We start from the raw sequence: 21,773 nt of genomic DNA on the forward strand, positions 1-21,773 counted from the left end.
ATATATATATATATATATATATATATATATATATATATATATATATATATATATATATATATATTATTTAATTTTTTTAAGAATATATGCTTCTTTTTTAAATGCATTTGCTACACTTTATTTATTTGGTTTTATAAAAAATTTATGAATTTATGAATTAATTAATTAATTTAATAATAAATTTTTTATTTGGTTTTAATATATATATATATATATATATATATATATATATATATATATATATATATATATATATATATATATACACACACATTCACATTCACACACACACACACACTTATACACTACGGACAATTTAGCCTACCCAATTCACCTGTATCGCATGTCTTTAGACTGTGGGGGAAACCGAAATCCACGCGAATGCAGGGAGAACATGCAAACTCCACACAGAAATGCCAATTGACCCAACTGAGGCTCCATTCATTCATTCACTCATTCATTTTCTTGTTGGCTTAGTCCCTTTTATTAATCCGGGGTAGCCACAGCAGAATGAACCGCCAACTTATCCAGCAAGTTTTATGTATATATATATATATATATATATATATATATATATATATATATATATATATATATATATATATATATATATACAGGGAGTGCAGAATTATTAGGCAAATTAGTATTTTGACCACATCATCCTCTTTATGCATGTTGTCTTACTCCAAGCTGTATAGGTTCGAAAGCCTACTACCAATTAAGAATATAAGGTGATGTGCATCTCTGGAATGTGAAGGGGTGTGGTCTAATGACATTAACACCCTATATCAGGTGTGCATAATTATTAGGCAACTTCCTTTCCTTTGGCAAAATGGGTCAAAAGAAGGACTTGACAGGCTCAGAAAAGTAAAAAATAGTGAGATATCTTGCAGAGGGATGCAGTACTCTTAAAATTGCAAAGCTTCTGAAGCGTGATCATCGAACAATCAAGCGTTTCATTCAAAATAGTCAACAGTGTCGCAAAAAGCGTGTGGAAAAACCAAGGTGCAAAATAACTGCCCATGAACTGAGAAAAGTCAAGTGTGCAGCGGCCAGATGCCACTTGCCACCAATTTGGCCATATTTCAGAGCTGCAACATCACTGGAGTGCCCAAAAGCACAAGGTGTGCAATACTCAGAGACATGGCCAAAGTAAGAAAGGCTGAAAGACGACCACTACTGAACAAGACACACAAGCTGAAACGTCAAGACTGGGCCAAGAAATATCTCAAGACTGATTTTTCTAAGGTTTTATGGACTGATGATATGAGAGTCTTGATGGGCCAGATGGATGGGCCCGTGGCTGGATTGGTAAAAGGCAGAGAGCTCCAGTCTGACTCAGACACCAGCAAGGTGGAGGTGGAGTACTGGTTTGGGCTGGTATCATCAAAGATGGGCTTGTGGGGCCTTTTCGGGTTGAGGATGGAGTCAAGCTCAACTCCTAGTCCTACTGCCAGTTTCTGGAAGACACCTTCTTCAAGCAGTGGTACAGGAAGAAGTCTGCATCCTTCAAGAAAAACATGATTTTCATGCAGGACAATGCTCCATTACACGCATCCAAGTACTCCACAGCGTGGGTGCCGAGAAAGGGTATAAAAGAAGAAAAAATAATGACATGGCCTCCTTGTTCACCTGATCTGATCCCCATTGAGAACCTTTGGTCCATCATCAAATGTGAGATTTACAAAGAGGGAAAACAGTACACCTCTCTGAACAGTGTCTGGGAGGCTGTGGTTGCTGCTGCACACAATGTTGATGGTGAACAGATCAGAACACTGACAGAATCCATGGATGGAAGGCTTTTGAGAGTCCTTGCAAAGAAAGGTGCTATATTGGTCACTGATTAGTTTTTGTATTGTTTTTGAATGTCAGAAATGAATATTTGTGAATGTGGAGATGTTATATTGGTTTCACTGGTAAAAATAAATAATTGAAATGGGTATATAATTGTTTTTTGTTAAGTTGCCTAATAATTATGCACAGTAACAGTCACCTGCACACACAGATATCCCCCTAAAACTGCTAAAACTAAAAACAAACTAAAAACTACTTCCAAAAATATTCAGCTTTGATATTAATGAATTTTTTGGGTTCATTGAGAACATGGTTGTTGTTCAATAATAAAACGATTCCTCAAAAATACAACTTGCCTAATAATTCTGCACTCCCTGTATATATATATATATATATATATATATATATATATATATATATATATATATATATATATATATATATATATATACATGCGACCAGCTGCTATATACCACAATCAAAGCTCACGGAAAGTTTAGTCTGTATCTTCAGCCAGTATATGTGTGATTTCCTTGACCGCTTCTCTCTCTCTCTCTCTCTCTCTGTAAGTGATGTGTGTTGATGGTGATTGTACAGCAGTTTTTTGCTCTCATCAGCGCCTCTTGAGTTCAGGCAATCAGCAGTGGCCCTTCCCTGTGTACCTGCTCATTTCCATAGCAACCATCCTCTCTTGATCAAACTCTATTCATCCATTGACACTCCAATGACCTATTAGTGCATCAGTGAAATACGGCCTCCTGGGTTAAAAAAAAGAAGAAGAAGAAAAAAGGAGTAGTAATACTTATAATATCTACTTTATCTGCTCAGTCACTCTAACACAGTAAAGCTGAGTGGATCCAATACAAAAGGCATCGAATGTGTAACGAATGTACAATTAGACCAGATAATTCCAGTGGAACTGCAATCATTGTGCTGAATGTGATGTAGTTCTGTGTATAGGGGTTTTAGATTTGAACTGTACAAATGCATAAACTGAAAGTGGACAGCCTCAAAACATGTCAGACCCTTTGATATAAGCTTTTAGCACAGCCCTTTTGTGACTGAACAGATGCAAACGGGCCTAAAGTGCAAATAAATGTATTTTTATTTCTATAGCACTTTTACAATGCAGATTGTGTCGAAGCAGCTTAACATTGAAGTTCTAGTAAACTGAAACTGTGTCAGTCCAGTTTTCAGAGCTGAAGTTCAGTTCGGTTCAGTGTGGTTTCATTTTCACTGCTGAAAGTCCAAACACTGAAGAGCAAATACATCGATGCGCAGCTCTTCAAGTCCCAAACCAAGCAAGCCAGTGGTGACAGTGTCGAGGAACAAACTTCACCAATTGACGAAAGTGAAGTAAAAAAGAAAAACTTGAGAGAAACCATGCTCAGTTTGGCATGCCAATGTCTTCTCTGGCCAAACTTCTTGCGTGATGTATCTTAAGAGCGGTGTGGTGGGGGCATGTGCGCGTGACGTATCTGAAGAGCAGGGCGGGGGGATGCGTGCGATTTCCGCGAGATTATCATTTGTTTTTCACATCCATGAGGGGAAATATTATCCCAAATATTAGATTGATATCTGGTGACTGTGGAAGCCATTTGAGTACAGTGAACTCATTGTCATGTTCAAGAAACCAGTCTGAGATAATAATAATAATAATAATAATAATAATAATAATAATAATAATAATAATAATAATTCCTTACATTTATATAGCGCTTTTCTGGCCACTCAAAGCGCTTTACACAATGGGGAGTAAACTTCTCATCCACTACCAGTGTGCAGCATCCATCTGGATGACGCGATGGCAGCCATTTTTCGCCAGATCGCACACCACACACCAGCTGATTGGTGGAGAGGAGACAGAGTGATGAAGCCAACTATGATATGGGGAGGGTTAGGAGGCCATGATGGACAGAGGCCAGTGGACAGATTTGGCCAGGATGTTGGGGTTAAACCCCTACTCTTTTTTTGAAGGATATCCTGGGATTTTTAATGACCACAGAGAGCCAGGACCTCGGTTTAATGTCTCATCAGAAAGACAATTCTACCTGTAGTAACTAGCTCACCCATTAGGGGGCGATCTAGGTATCGGATCTTCAACCTGCTTAAAAGGGGGTAGAGAAGAAGCAGTAGGCAGGAAGTATTGTGCTCAGCACATGGAAGGGTTTCTTCACTTTGCTGTTTGTTGGTGCCCTCATTTGAGGAACATTTTTGTTCTTATACTCGGATGTAAGTAGGCCTGTTTATTTGTATATATTTCGGCTTTGTACATATGTTTTGTGTGGTGTTGGCAAGGTTTTGATTGTATGTTTGTTTATATGCAGAGGGTTTTTGTATACACTTTAAAGGGCCATGAAACCCCCTCGTTTCAGCAGGGTGTTTTCACACCTCTACTTTGGAAAAAGTCAGAAAAGTGGGCGTGTCCAGCTCTGTTTAGGTGGGAGTGTCGGAGGAAGAAAAGAGGCTTGGTGAGGGAGTGTCTATTTGGGCGCGCTGAATATCAGAGTCAAAACACACACCCAACAGGGGAGAAAGGGACTGTTTACATGGACATCTGTAGTTGAATTATTTGCCATATTATTAAATGGTGGACTTTAACTGCAGTTTGGCTCTTTCATTCAGGGAATTAACTCATGTCCCTCGCCACAAACGAGATATTTGATTCAAGGAACTGCTTTAAGCATGTATTTTCATGCAATGTTTGATACCGCATGGCGAATGAGAGAAAAAAAAACTCAGCATTTCCCGGAAACTTAGATGCACACGGCAGGTAGCGTCAGAAAGCCGGTATCAAACATTGTGTTATTCCGGTCACAAAATCCTACACGAGGTTATAGTTTGGTTGTAGAGCTAACTCGGTGCAATAGTTTGTTCGATACGAATAAAATACGAGCTGAATAAACAAAGAGCACTGGTCGTCCACTTACCAAATCTGTAGAGACAGGACAATCCACAGCAACTAGAGCCGCGTCTTTATTAAGAGAAGACTACAAGCGAATCCAGATCTCAGCGTTTGCAGATGAGAACAGCTCTCAGGTAAACAATAATCCTCCTTAGACAAATAAGTTATTGTTGTCGAGCGTCGCGTACACTGTTAATCCACACGTGACTCCAGATGAGCTCTCACAGAGAGAAAATTAAAACAAAACTTAACGGCAGCAAACTATAAAAGCAACACTTTATGCTTGTTTTGCCAACACAGCGTGGTGTCTCTGTCGCCTAAACACTGTGACAGTAATGAATATTAATGAAGTTGCACAATAGAGCGCGCTGATTGGTTTGAACCAAGCTTTACTCATGCATTAATGCAGCAGGCTGTAAGACGTAATAAGACACACTCTGGCACAGACGTCCAGTCTGCACGCTGGAACACACGCTATTATCTCATGACCGTGACGCAGCTTCAAAAATTCATTTCAAACCAGAAGTACGAATTTGCTTGAAATAACGCAAAAACAACCAATTTACACTTTTTAGTGAAATATAGGTGTCCTAATAGTGTTTTTAGCAGTGTGGGACACATATACGACTGTCAACCGCTTAAAAAATGTGTTTTGGTGTTTTGTGACCCTTTAAGACATCAAAACAGGACCTGAACAAAAAAAGGAACAATTCATCCTCATATCTGCAGACTTCTTCATTCACTTTCCAACTGATTCCGTGGCCAACCCTTAATGAACTGTTTGCTGAAACCGATCTTTCATGTGTTTCACTTAAGGACTGATGGTATCTTTTTTTGCTTGCTCTAAAGACTGGTTTCAATGGGAAAGACAGTTATCAAGTGCTCATATCTATTGAAAAGTGATCATTAATGAGTTGACAGCTGATCATGTCATATCCCCAGTGTGTAACAAGGATTGTTTATTCCTGTTGTCATATACATTTATTCTAAATGCACATGAATCTCTGAAAGTTGTTTTGGTGGTCTCTCAATTTCTTTAATGTAGCTTTAAAAAAAGTAGCTGTTACAACTATACTGGGGCATAAGGACCCACACAGATTCGTTCTTTATGATATGGCGTATTATCCTGCTGGAAGTAGCCATATTATAAGAAAAAATATTGAAAGTAACCTACTGTGAAAAATGTCCTTGCTCTGATAAAGATAGTTTGGGAAATATTTTAAAAATATATATTTTTTTAAATCACAGAAGGGCAAATAATTCTCAAAGTACACCATAAAGTAAAGCGTAACCAAAATTGTATTTAATGCACCATGTTTTTCACACTCTGACCATCACAAAAGGTGCATAAAAGAAGCCAGCAGAAAAAAAAACAACACATTTTATCTCCCCGCTTCCCCCTGGGAAAGGAAGAGGATGTAGGTGTTAGACCTTCATCATCTGAGCACTCAGGGGCCTGGAGGGTCCCCGCAGGAGGGACACGGCGTGTGCGAGAGAGAGACAGAGCCGCTGCCTGGAGCTCCAGAGTGCCAAAACAGCAGTGGCGTCTGTGACAGGAAGCAGCGAAGCATCACTTCCCCCTCAGGCGAGCAGCTGGTCGGACCACCGGCGGTGACCCTGGCGGCAGAGATGGAGAACATCATACACTGACCCGACTCCACTAACACATTCATTACCTTCACAAATCGCGCTGCCAGAGAAATCCATAGCGTGTGTGATTGATCATTCATCACTCCATCTGTTTATCCGCAGCACTGGCGGAACGTTCTGGCAACTTCTGCCGGGGGCAATTATGAGTGGACATCATTATAATAAGCTCTGTGGGCTGAGATGATGCTATAATGGAAATCTATTGTTGAATGCTTGGCTCTGATTGGCTGATGAATGTTAAAAATATCCGTAAACCAGCAGTTTTCCATATTTTGTTATTCAGTCATTCTTTTATTTTTCCCAGTTTATTTTTGCTTTTGAATTGCATTATGGGAGCTTGATCTTTCTTCCAGCAATGTTTAATCTTAAAAGTTTGAAAAAAGGACTTTTATTTACATGTTTTAATAGTTTATAGTGATTTATTGTCTTGGTTGGTGTTGTATATTACGTTACAAAAACATTTTAATTAACCGCCAGTACATTTTCTGTTATTTTCCAGATTTATTACTCTATATATTATTCATTATACCGTAAATCATTTCAAACGAAAACTAAAATTGATTGATTCTAAAATTGACTGATATTTCCAACTACTAAAATGTCTATAAAAGTCCCTGGGCCCTATCATACACCTGCCACAAAAAGGCGCAAGGTGTATTTGGCGCGATTTGTTGCTATTTTCAGACCAGCGCAACCCTAATTTGAGTTTGCGACACGTTGTTTAAATAGCAAATACATTTGCACCACTTTGTAGACTCATGGGTGTGCTGGTCTTTAAAGGAGGTGTTTAAAGGCGCTTTGCCATTTTGAAGTACTGAAATAGACAGCACAATTGACCAACTGAAAGCTGGTCTAAAGTGCAGCGCAGGTCCAAAACGCTAACACATTGCTTAATACACATAGGATGTAGAGCTGTAATTGGGCCTTTAAAGTTAAGCCCGACATAATTCGGCCCGAGCCGTACAAGTACATTTTGATTTACAGCTTTTTAAAAGCCCGAACTCATTTAGAGTCAGAAATTATTAAAATGTGTACATGCACACAGCTCTTATTTATAATAAATGTAGGCTACAGGCCACTCTTCTCTTTAAATAGGCCTAAGTACAAACACTTAGCTTTTAAATTGGCCAAAACACCAATAAAAATAAGTCTTTCCTAACAAATCAAATTAAAATAAATTATAAATTATGACAAGTGTTTGTATAATAAAATAATAATGCCAACCTTAACCTATATACTCTGCCTACATTTTGCATTTTTTATTTAATTAACATTTAATTGTAGTTTGAAAGTCCTTTACTCGTCAAGATTAGGCTACGTGTTTTTTCAGAGGATTGTTATTTAATTCACAGTAGTTGGCTTTAGCGCGGCCCTGCACTTACTGATGGTGTGTACAGCAGCACTGAACAACCTTTCACCGCTGCTGCTGCTGGCTGGAATGCATAGTACTACTGATCAGGGGTGCGTTTCCCAAACAACAACCGAACTTGCGGCTGAGCTATCATAGTACAATGCATCGTTATGGAAAAGAGCGATGCAGTAACAATTGTTTCCCAAAACCCCTAGTTTCTCTGTTGCAGATCTATTGTTTGAACTAGTTATAACGTAGATGATACTCTAAACGGTGTGGAGGAACTACTTCTTTAGAGAAGAACCCCCTCATTTCTTTGAGCAAATTAAGTTGTTTTACGCAAACACATTTTTAAAAAAATCCAATATTAGTTTTGATAAAAACATGCACTCGCTTTCCATTCATTCATTTATTCATTCATTAATTTTCTTGTTGGCTTTGTCCCTTTATTAATCCAGGGTCGCCACAGTGGAATTAACCACTAACTTATCCAGCACATATTTTACGCAGTGGATGCCCTTCCAGCTGCAACCCATCTCTGGGAAACTTCCATACACACTCATTCACACTCATGCACTATGGACAATTTAGCCTACCCAATTCACCTGTACCGCATGTCGTTGGATTGTGGGGGAAACTGGAGCACCCTGAAGAAACCCACACGAGTGCGAGGAGAACATGCAAACTCCACACAGAATTGCCAACTGATGCAGCCGAAGCTCGAACCAGCAACCTTCTTGCTGTGAGGCGACAGCACTACATACTACACCACTGCGTCCCCAGCTTGTTTTATTAATTGAAATATGTGTAAATGGCACATATAGGGCCTGTGTTTCCTTTACAATTATAACTGGGGATAACTGGGAATAGAACACAGCCAGGAACTATGTTTCTAACTACAGCTCAGGTATAGTTGCAAGCATAGAAGTTTGCAATGCAGTTTACGAATGTTCATTAGAACGATGGATTTAGGAAACGCCAAATCCAAAAACTGAATGGAGAAGGCTCTTAAAGGGAATGGGAGATGAGACTGGTAAACTACTTTTGTTCTAGCCAAAATAAAACAAATAAGACGTTCTCCAGAAGAGAAGATATTATCAGAAATACCATGAAAATCTCCTTGCTCCTTGCTTGGGAAATATTTGAACGCAGGAGTGCTCATAAATCTGGCTTCCGCTGTATGTTTAATTCACATATCCCAGTCTGTCTTGTCTATTTCCCTGTTAACATGCATTCACAACAAAACTGTGGCCTTTTTTCCCCCATTAGATGACAACAGCCTGTGTCCTGGTTCATGCACAAACACACCGAGCCACCAGACAGCAGAGTGAATCATGCAGCAGGAGTCTTCCTCTTAAAGCAGAGGTAATGCGATATGACACATGCTTTCCTCAACAGACCCACGGGTCACATGTATACGCTGTGCCACTCCACAGTCCCTACTCTTTCACCTCGCTCCTGCTGTCTCTTCAGGTCAGCTATCAGTCCACCTTGGCTGGGTGTTGCTGCCCACAGTCAGGCCTCAAGCCCCCTGTGACCCGTGCAGCCAGTCCCAACAGGCTCCCTGACCAGGTTCACCATACCAACCGATCCAGTGTGACAGAATAAGGACTGTAGAAGAGCCTGAGTTTGTGCACGAACAAGCCCTGACAGTGCTGCTGACTAACCGAACACGTCTTTGTGTAAAACAACGAGCGTGGCTATTTTTGACAATGGTAAACATGGCCAGCTGACATGCAGAGAAGAGCGCAACTGAAGTGAAGCAGCGCTGCAATGATCACTCCTGGCTTACTGTAAACTGTAGAGCTGTGATCCAACAGTACACTGGTGCCAAAGTCAGACTCCATTACGGTCAATTCCATCAAGACAAATTTAGGCCATGTCGATATGTACACTGGTAAGTATTGATAGCGCTTCACTTTTTCCACATTTTTTATGTTACAGCCTTATTCCAAAATGGGATTGAATTCATTTATTTCCTCAAAATTCTACACACAATACCCCATAATGACATAATAAAAATATATATTTTTTTAATTGTTGCAAATTTATTAAAAAAGTAAAAAACCTGAATAATCATATGTACATCAGTATTCAGAACCTTTACTGTGAAGCTCTAAATAGAGCTCAGGTACATTCTGTTTCCACTGATCATTCTTGAGATGTTTCAGCAGCTTCATTGGAGTTCACCTGTGCTCAATTCAGCTGATTGGACATTAAAAAGGCTACACCTGTCTATATAAGGTCCCAGGGTTGACAGTGCATGTCAAAACGCAAACCAAGCATGAAGACAAAGGAATTGCCTGTAAACCTCAGAGACAGAATTGTTTCGAAGCACAAGAATGGGGAAGGTTATAGAAAAATTTCTACTGCTCTGAAAGTTTCGATGAGCACAGCGGCCTCCATCATCCATAAGTGGAAGATGTTTGTAACCACCAAGACTCTTCCTAGAGCTGGCCGGCCGTCTAAGCTGAGTGATTGGGGAAGAAGAGATTTAGTCAGGGAGGTGATCAATAACCGGATGTTCACTCTGTCTAAGCTCCAGCGTTCTTCTGTGGAGAGAGGAGAACCTTACAGAAGGACAACCATCTGTGCAGCAATCCACCAATCACCAAGTAGGGTAGAGTGGCAGATGGAAGTCACTCTCCACCTGGAATTTGCCAAAAGGCATCTGAAGGACTCTCAGATCATATGAAACAATATTCTCAGGTCTGATGAGACTCAAATTGAACTCTTTGGAGTGAATGCCAGGTGTTACATTTGGAGAAAACCAGGCAGAGCTCATCACCAGGCTAATACCATCACTACAGTGAAGCATGGTGGTGGCAGCATCATGCTGTGGGGATGTGTTTCAGCAGCAGGAACTGGAAGACTAGTCAGGATAGAGGGAAAGATGAATGCAGCAATGTACAGAGACATCCTGAATGAAAACCTGCTTCAGAGTGCTCTTGACCTGGGGCGACGATTCATCTTCCAGTAGGACAATAACCTAAAGCACACCGCCAAAATATCAATGGAGTGGCTTCACAACAACTCGGTAAATGTCCTTGAGTGGCCCAGCCAGAGCCCAGACCTAAATCCTATTGAGCATCTCTGGAGAGGTCTTAAAATGGCTGTACACTGTCGCTTCCCATCCTGCCAAAGGTGCATCAAAAAAATATTGATCAAAGACTGTCAATACTTCTGTACATGTGATTTTTCAGGCTTTTAATTTTTTAATAAATTTGCAACAATTTCATAAAATCTTTTTTCACATCGTCATTATGGGGGATTGTGTGCGGAATTTTGAGGAAACAAATTTATTTAATCCATTGTGGAATAAGGCTGTAACATAAAAAAAAAAACATGAAAAAAAAATAAAGCGCTATGAATTCTTTCCATATGCACTGTACCTTAGTCAAAATATTTTAGTTTACAGAACAATAATATCACTACAATATTATAGACTGGAAGCTCCGCTGTAAATGCTGCTCTCTGAATGTAAACATGTACAGACCTTAATCAAACTATTACCATCATGCAGGATTTTGGTTCTTCCCGTGTTGGCGTGGGTTTCCTCCAGATGCTCCAGTTTCCCCTGCAGTCCAAAGACATGCGCTTTAGGTGAATTGAAGAAACTAAATTGGCCATATTGTCCGAGTGTGTATGGGTGTTTCCCAGTGCTAGGTTGCAGCTGGAAGGGCATCCGCTGTGTAAAACATGAGCTGGATAAGTTGGCAGTTTATTCCACTGTGGCAACCCCAGATGATAAAGTGACTAACCCGAAGGAAAATGAATGGTGTGCCTTCAGGAACAGGATTGGGAAACACTGCTTTAGAGATTCGATGTGCATAATCATGCTGTTTACCATTTCTATAGGAAAAGAAAGCAATGCCGCTGTTGTAAACTGAACGCTAACATCTATCCGCTAGCTTGCATATGTGGAACCTGCAGGTGTAATAACCCAGAGGTGAAAGAGATTTGACACAAGAGTCTTGCAAAGCGATTTCATGACGAAACACGAAAACAAACAAAAAATAAGAACTCTATGCACTCGTGGGTAATAGAGCAATGCAAAGAGGCAATGGATTAGGAAAATGACTTGTTTTCATCTTCTCACAGTTCATTATTTCAAAGAGAATAAGGCATTAGGACAGTTTTTTGCTCCCCCCGATAAACAAATTCTGATTAATTTTCTTGGTAAACAAAGCCTTACAGCTCTGTTTGCAGCGAGATTATTTTAGAAATTTCTGTACAATTGAACAAAGCAACGAGCGATTTGTTTCCTGACTTTAAGGCGAAGAAGAAAAAAAAAAAATCATTAAACTACAAAGCAACTTGAAGCCAAGAAGAAAAAGAGGGAAACGCCGTGAATCAGAAGATGAGCAGCGGGGAGACTGCGAATGTGTAGTCGCTCAGCCATTCATGGGTAATTAACAGTGTTTAAAAGTGTAAAAATTAATCATTTAATGCAGTCTCTGAAAAACACATACAAGCACAAGACACAAAAGCGCAGTCTTCAGTTACACGCTGCTTCTCTAGAGTCATGAAACCCTATGGGATTTATGCGTTTCACATTATAGAAGTCATCATTGACGAAGATTACTTTATTATTTATAGGTGTGCAATAAAGATGTCTACCTATATAACCACCTAGAGATGCTTAGACATGTATTTTTGAAGAAAAATGGCAGCAACTGGTGGTGTATTTTGAGAAGAAAGGTGACAACTGGTTGTGTGTGTAGAACGGGTGTCCTGTTGAGGAATGTGTAAGGTCATTGTTGTTTGGAGCTGCTGGAGAATGAGTTTATTTGTAAAACAATGATTGTGTATGTTTACACATATGAAGTTATAATTGTGAGAGGTTTTAGGGAGAATAAGTGACATATTATGACATTAATGTACCATCATGCCAGTGTATGTAAACACTCGAGAGGGGTCTGGATGCAGACCTGCAGTGCAATCTGGGCTGCATCCAATGCTTTTTAATGGGCTTACCTAACCCCGCCCCTAGCCTTACCCATCACAGTGACGTCACTCACTCCATTTGAGTGCATTGCGTCTGACACTGCATCGTTGAGTGATGCAATCTCAGCTTGCTTCATAAAGGCTGCATCCAGATGCTATTGAAACACTTACAAGATTGAATCTATGGAGAGAGAACTCTTGTGTGAAAACAGGTGTTTGCATTGTAGGGCCCAGAATAACATGAGCACCTAAAGATATACTAAACCCCCCAGTAAAGAGACAAAACATCCTAAAATGGTCAGAGTTACAACGAGAGAGGTGGGGAGAGAAAGTCAGTATAAATATTGTGAAGAACAGAGACACTTTGGATTTGTCCTGGGGTGAGACTAGAGATGGGTTTGCTCCAGGCTGTCTCTGCTTTTTTGGAAAATATTTCAATAAAGTATATTCTTCTGATTTTCATAACCTCCAGACTGAGTGTGATTCATTAAGAGAAAAGTCGAAAACCGCATCATCTGTTCATTTTAATTATATAAAACTGGTTAATTTAGAGTTTTCCTCTTTCACGTTTATAATCAACATTGTGTCCGCAGCATATGATGTGCCAAATGATCAGTAATCAACAACGAGTCACTAATTGTATCATATGAGAATAATAATTAATTTCAGCATATGCTGCGTTCCTGACAGATGCTTCAGTGTGTGAAATCAACTGCTGACATATAGTCAGTCATAAAAGTTGCAGAGTATTTAGTATTAATAATCATAGTTATAATTGTTTTGATCTCAAATGTGGTAAGTGAAAGGTTAGGAGTGTGAGGTTAATTTTGTAAGGAAACACACATAAGCAAACACATACAAAATACCGTGACTAACCAAATATACACTCATCGGCCACTTTATTAGGTACACCTTACTAGTACTGGGTTGGACCCCCTTTTGCCTTCAGAACTGATTAAAAAAGGTACTGGAAACTTCCTCAGAGAATTTGGTTCATATTGACATGGTTGCATTACGCAGTTGCGACACGATGCTTAATTGGAACTAATGGGCCCAAAGTGTGCCAAGGAAAAATCTCCCACATCATTACACCGCCACCACCAGCCTGAACCGTTGATACAAGGCAGGATGGATCCATGCTTTCATGTTTTTGACGCCAAATTCTGACCCGACCATCAGAATGTCGCAGCAGAAATCAACACTCAACAGACCAGGCAACATTTCTCCAATCATCTATTGTCTAATTTTGGTGAGCCTGTGTGAATTGTAGCCTCATTTTTCTGTTCTTAGCTGACAGGAGCGGCACCCGGTGTGGTTTTCTGCTGCTGTAGCCCATCCGCCTCAAGGTTGGACGTGTTGTGTGTTCAGAGATGCTCTTCTGTAGACCTCGGTTGTAGCGAGTGCTTATTAGGCTGGCTTGAGAAACAAGCCAGACTACTGAAATCCTATTTAAACTTATTATTTTTTTTATATATTATTCTTCTTCTTCTGAGACTAAAATTCAAAATCTATCTCCTCCTAGAGCTTTCGAGCTATGACCACCAAACTCACACCAGACCTCCAAACTATTCTGACTCATTATGCCATATCTTTTCTGACTGATCCGACTTTCGATTTTCCGAAAAACGTCCCGGGACCGTCAGAAAAATCCCATAGACTTAACATTGGACCAAACTTCGTGACCTCATAACTCTGCATCAGACTGTCACACAGACTTCTAACTGGGCTCATTTAACTCAGACTACCTAACTGCCAATAACTGATGAGCTTTTAACTTTCTGGCCACGCCCTAGCAACCACTTTTGGACCCTAGAAACTGCCCCATAGACTTCCATTCAAAAGACTTTCATTGACTTAACATGGGATCAAACTTTGTGAGCTCATAACTCTGCATCAGACTGTCATACAGACTAATGGCTGAGCTCATTTAACTCAGACTACCAAACTGCCAATAACTAAAGAGCTTTTAACTTTCTAGCCACACCCTAACTACCAGATACTGCACCCTAGCAACAACTGTCCCATAGGCTTTTACTGCAAAAGACTGTCATTGACTTAATAGATCTAACTTTGTGACCTCAAAACTATCTATCTATCCTTTTTCAAACTGCTTTTATCTATCTATCTATCTATCTATCTATCTATCTATCTATCTATCTATCTATCTATCTATCTATCTATCTATCTATCTATCTATCTATCTATCTATCTATCTATCTATCTATCTATAAACTGCTTTAATCTATCTATCTATCTATCTATCTATCTATCTATCTATCTATCTATCTATCTATCTATAAACTGTTTTTATCTATCTATCTATCTATCTATCTATCTATCTATCTATCTATCTATCTATCTATCTATCTATCTATCTATCTATCTATCTATATATAAACTGCTTTAATCTATCTATCTATCTATCTATCTATCTATCTATCTATCTATCTATCTATCTATCTATCTATCTATCTATCTATCTATATATAAACTGCTTTAATCTATCTATCTATCTATCTATCTATCTATCTATCTATCTATCTATCTATCTATCTATAAACTGTTTTTATCTATCTATCTATCTATCTATCTATCTATCTATCTATCTATCTATCTATCTATCTATCTATCTATCTATCTATCTATCTATCTATCTATCTATCTATCTATCTATCTATCTATCTATCTATCTATCTATAAACTGCTTTAATCTATCTATCTATCTATCTATCTATCTATCTATCTATCTATCTATCTATCTATCTATCTATCTATCTATCTATCTATCTATCTATCTATCTATCTATCTATCTATCTATAAACTGCTTTAATCTATCTATCTATCTATCTATCTATCTATCTATCTATCTATCTATCTATCTATCTATCTATCTATCTATCTATCTATCTATCTATCTATCTATCTATCTATCTATCTATAAACTGCTTTAATCTATCTATCTATCTATCTATCTATCTATCTATCTATCTATCTATCTATCTATCTATCTATCTATCTATCTATCTATCTATAAACTGCTTTAATCTATCTATCTATCTATCTATCTATCTATCTATCTATCTATCTATCTATCTATCTATCTATCTATCTATCTATCTATCTATCTATCTATCTATCTATCTATATATAAACTGCTTTAATCTATCTATCTATCTATCTATCTATCTATCTATCTATCTATCTATCTATCTATCTATCTATCTATATATAAACTGCTTTAATCTATCTATCTATCTATCTATCTATCTATCTATCTATCTATCTATCTATCTATCTATCTATCTATCTATCTATAAACTGCTTTAATCTATCTATCTATCTATCTATCTATCTATCTATCTATCTATCTATCTATCTATCTATCTATCTATCTATCTATCTATAAACTGCTTTAATCTATCTATCTATCTATCTATCTATCTATCTATCTATCTATCTATCTATCTATCTATCTATCTATCTATCTATCTATCTATCTATCTATCTATAAACTGTTTCTATCTATCTATCTATCTATCTATCTATCTATCTATCTATCTATCTATCTATCTATCTATCTATCTATCTATCTATCTATCTATCTATATATAAACTGCTTTAATCTATCTATCTATCTATCTATCTATCTATCTATCTATCTATCTATCTATCTATCTATCTATCTATCTATCTATCTATAAACTGCTTTTTATCTATCTATCTATCTATCTATCTATCTATCTATCTATCTATCTATCTATCTATCTATCTATCTATCTATCTATCTATAAACTGTTTTTATCTATCTATCTATCTATCTATCTATCTATCTATCTATCTATCTATCTATCTATCTATCTATCTATCTATATATAAACTGCTTTAATCTATCTATCTATCTATCTATCTATCTATCTATCTATCTATCTATCTATCTATCTATCTATCTATCTATCTATCTATCTATCTATCTATCTATATATAAACTGCTTTAATCTATCTATCTATCTATCTATCTATCTATCTATCTATCTATCTATCTATCTATCTATCTATCTATCTATCTATAAACTGTTTTTATCTATCTATCTATCTATCTATCTATCTATCTATCTATCTATCTATCTATCTATCTATCTATCTATCTATCTATCTATCTATCTATCTATCTATCTATCTATCTATCTATCTATATATAAACTGCTTTAATCTATCTATCTATCTATCTATCTATCTATCTATCTATCTATCTATCTATCTATCTATCTATCTATCTATCTATCTATCTATCTATCTATCTATCTATCTATCTATCTATAAACTGCTTTTTATCTATCTATCTATCTATCTATCTATCTATCTATCTATCTATCTATCTATCTATCTATCTATCTATCTATCTATCTATCTATCTATCTATCTATCTATCTATAAACTGCTTTAATCTATCTATCTATCTATCTATCTATCTATCTATCTATCTATCTATCTATCTATCTATCTATCTATCTATCTATCTATCGTTTCATACTTTTTAAAACTGTGTAAATTAAACAAACTATTTCCAACAGACTTTCTCAAGCCAGCCTAAAGTTTGTCTCGACGAACTTTAATAATCTAGTTTGAGTTGCTGTTGCCTTTCTATCAGCTGGAACCAGTCTGGCCATTCTCCTCTGACCTCTGGCATCAACAAGGCATTTGCGCCCACAGAACTGCCGCTTACTGAATATTTTCTCTTTTTTTCGGACCATTCTCTGTAAACCCTAGAGATGGTTGTGCATGAAAATCCCAGTAGATCAGCAGTTTCTGAAATACTCAGACCAGCCCGTCTGGCACCAAATACCATGCCAAGTTTAAAGTCACTTAAATCCCCTTTCTTCCCTATTCTGATGCTCAGTTTGAACTGCAGCAGAACGTCTTGACCATGTCTACATGATTAAATGCATTGAGTTGCTGCCATGTGATTGGCTAATTAGAAATTAACAAGTAGTTTGACGTGTACCTAATAAAGAGTCACAAATACAAATGTAAATACACTTGAAATACACATTTACTGCACTTAAAATTATAAAATCTTTAAAGAGAAATCAGCTGTAGCATTTCACATCACTGATTTAATCCAAAGAAACATTAAAACATGCAAGGGTTGTGGATATTAAACATGACCTTTGACATTAAGACACTCTGACATTCACAACTTTGCTGACTAAAGTCTTTTGTCGCGTCTCATAAGCGTCTTTTGGCGTACTCGAAATGTTTCTGCTCCACAATGTCGACGTCTAAGCCTTTCGGATCCTGCAGGAGCGTGAAAAATGTCCTCCTCCTGAGCCTGTGCGGCCTAGAGACTGAATATATTAAAAGCTAATCGGGGTCTTCGTATTCACACAACTATTAGAGGATCAGACAGGTGAGGTGCAGATGAGTCAGGCTCGCTTCTTGATAAATTAATAAGAATGAGGCCTGTACATGTGTTCGCCGACTGAGGGCAGCTCAAACATCCTCCTGCTAAATTGATTTAATGGCATATATTAGCATCTCATCTTCTGAGGAGCTCTCGTGTTTAGAAAAGCTCAAAGCTCTTCATGTCCGCTGTTCGTTAAGAGCTGGAGATTGGCTGACACTTTATTTTACAGTGTCATTGTCACGTGGATTCCGGATTGTAATACGAGTAAATGGTGACGCATAATTACATGAAAGTTACTCTAAACTGTAATTCTAGCTATGCACTAAGCACATTTCGATCAATGCTATTTAAACATATGTTTTTACAGTCAAAATTATTAGCTCCTGTGGAATTTTAATTCTTTATTTAAATATTTCCCTAGTGCTGATCAATATTGCAAATGATTTTCAGCCCATTTTTAAGCATAATAATTTTAATAATTAAATTTAATTAATTCATTGCTTTTATCTTTGATCATTTTTATCTTTTGACTAGTTATTTTGTGTATATTATATTATATTATATTATACTATATTATATTATATTATATTATATTACTATAAGTTAAACTATAAGTTTCAAAGTTGCAGTTGCAGACAATACAACAGCACATTATTTAATGTGTTTCTCATGATTTTATTTTTTAAAATAAACAGTAAAGTATTCCCCACCTTGTAATGTTGCCATTCCTTTTCAGGACACTTAAAAGACATTTAGAGACTACAAACAAGTCTTAAGGTGGGCAACAGTATGGGGTCTTCGTTGCCGAATTTTACACTTTAAAATGCACTCTGCACATTCTCAATTGGAGATAGGTCTGGACTGCAGGCAGGCCAGTCAAGTACTTGCATCCTCTTCCTCCAAAGCCAGGATGTATTTATTTATTTATTTATTTATTTATTTATTTTTATTTATTTATTCTTTTATTTATTATTTATTTATTTTCTAAGCATTGTGGTAGCTTTGATTAGCATTTCATTTCTTATACTTGAGCCATATTAACCACTTCTAACCAGAACTATATATTTATTTGTTTATTTGCTTATTTTTTATTCTTTTTTTCTATATTGATTTTCTTGTTTATTAATACAACGTTGTTTTGAAACAAAAATACTGTTTACAACAGTAACACAATTTATTTATTTATTTATTTATTGATTGATTGATTTATTTATATGTTTGTTTATTTATTCATTCTCAAAACATTGTGGTAGCCTTAATTTTCATTTTATACCTTATACTTTAGCTATATTAAGCACTTAATTTAAACAGATGATTTATTTATTTATTTAATTATTCATTCATTTTATATATTACACTTGAGCCATCTTAAGCGCTTCATTTTAGCAGATTTATTTATTTATTTATTTATTTATTCTCAAAACATTGTGGTATCTTTGATTTGCATTTTATAATTTATATTTGAGCTATATTAATCACTTGATTTTAACAGATTATTTATTTATTTATTTATTCTAGTATTTAACAAGATTTAAAAAAAAATAATTATTATTATTATTTCCTCCTTTTGTACAATGGAAGCTTTTATTTCAAACTTCAAGTCTTTGGAAAGCACTTTGATGAATGCTATGCAAAACACTGACAATGAATGATCAGACAATGAGTGATTGCTTCAATAAAGTTTGTTATTACTGAATTTATTTTCTTCTAAAATGGATTTTTTAATTTGTTTAGGTCATATCTGCTGTCTGTAAACACGATCAAGCCTATTCCCTAATATATTCCTTATTTATTTATCTTTTCCTCTCTAGAGTACACATAAAATAATATCCTGTCCTTTTTTAACCTCATCATAGATTTTGACCATATGTATATTTGGAAAACACATATTAATATGTACGGCCAGAAAGAATAAAATGGATTTTGAAATTACTCTGTGGCAGAAAAATCATATTGTTTGGACTGATTAGTTTCCCTGCCTCATTTGGCTTTTGACCATTTTAGTAGCTACAACAAAACACATTTTCCTTCAAATCAATCACCTTATACCTGGAAAAAGCTACATCATTATATGATCGTACTTTACACAAAGCCAAGATTATGCTAGTTTTATTTTAGAAGAAAAATACTACAAATACAGACTGAGGTGTATTTTTTTAGCATTTTATCAATGACAAAATATTACTGAAGCTTTAAAATTCATTGTTGTCTTTGCAAAAAAAATTACTTTTTTAACAACTACTATTTTAACTGTTCATTACTTTTCCATTTATGACACATATGTGATCCTGGACCACAAAACCAGTCATAAGTTATATTCATGTATGATATACATTAAATTAAATTTGAATAAATGATCTTTGCATCAATGTATGGTTTGTTAGCACAGAGCAATGCAGCTAAGATACACCTGTATCAATATCTGAAATCTGAGTGATCAAAAATGTAAATATCCACCTTCACTTTTCCAAATTTTAGCAATGCATATTACTAATTTGATAGGTGCTAACCTGCATTATATCTATAAAACATAAAACCCAACTCACTGCAGAATTAAATATGCACCTCAACTCTCCTTCTTACATTTTTAATACAAGTTTTATTTTATTTTCTTAAATATTTTATCCCATTGTAAAGCACTTTGGATCAACTACGGTTGTATAAAATTGTGCTCTATAAATAAAGTTTGCATTGTCTTGTCTTAAGAAATATCAGTAGGTTAAAAGTTATAAAAAAAACAAATTGAGCTAGCAATTAACTCTAGTGAGTGAAGCCCGCAGCCACTGCTTTCGTAAGGCACTTTTTCAAAATTGCTAAAAGTAGCCAAACGAATGTTAAGAATGGCTAAATTTGTTGCTAGGTGCTTTTTGAAAAAAAAAAAAGTTGCTTGGGTAGTATGAAAATTTGCTAAATCTAGCAACAAACTTGCTAAATTGGCAACACTGATAATACATATCAAATCGCAGCCTCTTGCGATTAGCTAATCGCAATGTTTTAAATCGCGATTACGATTCGATTTCAATTAATCGCACAGCCCTAAAAGGGACTAAATCAAAAACAAAATGAATTAAAGAATTAAAGAATTAATTAAAAACATTTCATCACTTGGTGTCTTCAGTCCCTAAATGTATTTTAAGTGTTGTGCAAAGGAATGGCAACATTACAAAGTGGTCAATCTTAAAATTTCAATAGACTGAGTTTCATCCCAAACAACCGCTCGCACATGTACTCACACAATATATCCAAATGCACATACTCAAACACACAAATAGTTCCTCTCAAATGTCCTTTTTTTCCTTCTGACACACACACACACACACACACACACACACACACACACACACACACACGCGTGCAGTAAGTCGGTGTGAACCCCTTTGAAGAAGCCATGATGATCTCAGCTAATGAGATAAGAGACTGTGTAACCACGGTGACAAATGCAGCCATTTGAGTCCGGAAGGAGGAAAACAAGAGGAGATTATGCATGCAAGCAGCAGGTGAGAGATACTGAGCTATTGTGCCTCTTTTGGAGCGAGTCCCGCCTCATTCTGAATGCCGCCTGCCAAACGCTACAGAAAAACGCAGTATCGCATTCACAGACCGATGCCCCGTTGAACCACGGCAAGCAGAATGTCTGCCGCCTCAGAAATGGTTTTATTTAAATTATATATTTAATCATTTATTTCATTCATGTTGTAATTTATTTTTAAGTTTAAAGATG

The 21,773-nt window shown here is 36.5% G+C and overlaps 1 long non-coding RNA gene across 1 annotated transcript; it reads left to right on the forward strand.

The window, feature by feature from the left end:
- Window positions 1-3,932: 3,932 nt before the first annotated feature.
- On the forward strand, window positions 3,933-11,082 carry LOC141378123 (uncharacterized). Its single transcript, XR_015510820.1, has 3 exons — window positions 3,933-4,026; window positions 8,970-9,065; window positions 9,174-11,082. It is a non-coding gene; the product is annotated as an uncharacterized LOC141378123 (long non-coding RNA).
- The last annotated feature ends 10,691 nt before the right edge of the window (window positions 11,083-21,773 follow it).

The sequence above is a fragment of the Danio rerio genome, chromosome 16 (assembly GCF_052040795.2).
Source record: "Danio rerio strain M-AB ecotype USA chromosome 16, GRCz13ab, whole genome shotgun sequence".
Classification (NCBI taxonomy): Eukaryota; Metazoa; Chordata; class Actinopteri; order Cypriniformes; family Danionidae; genus Danio; species Danio rerio.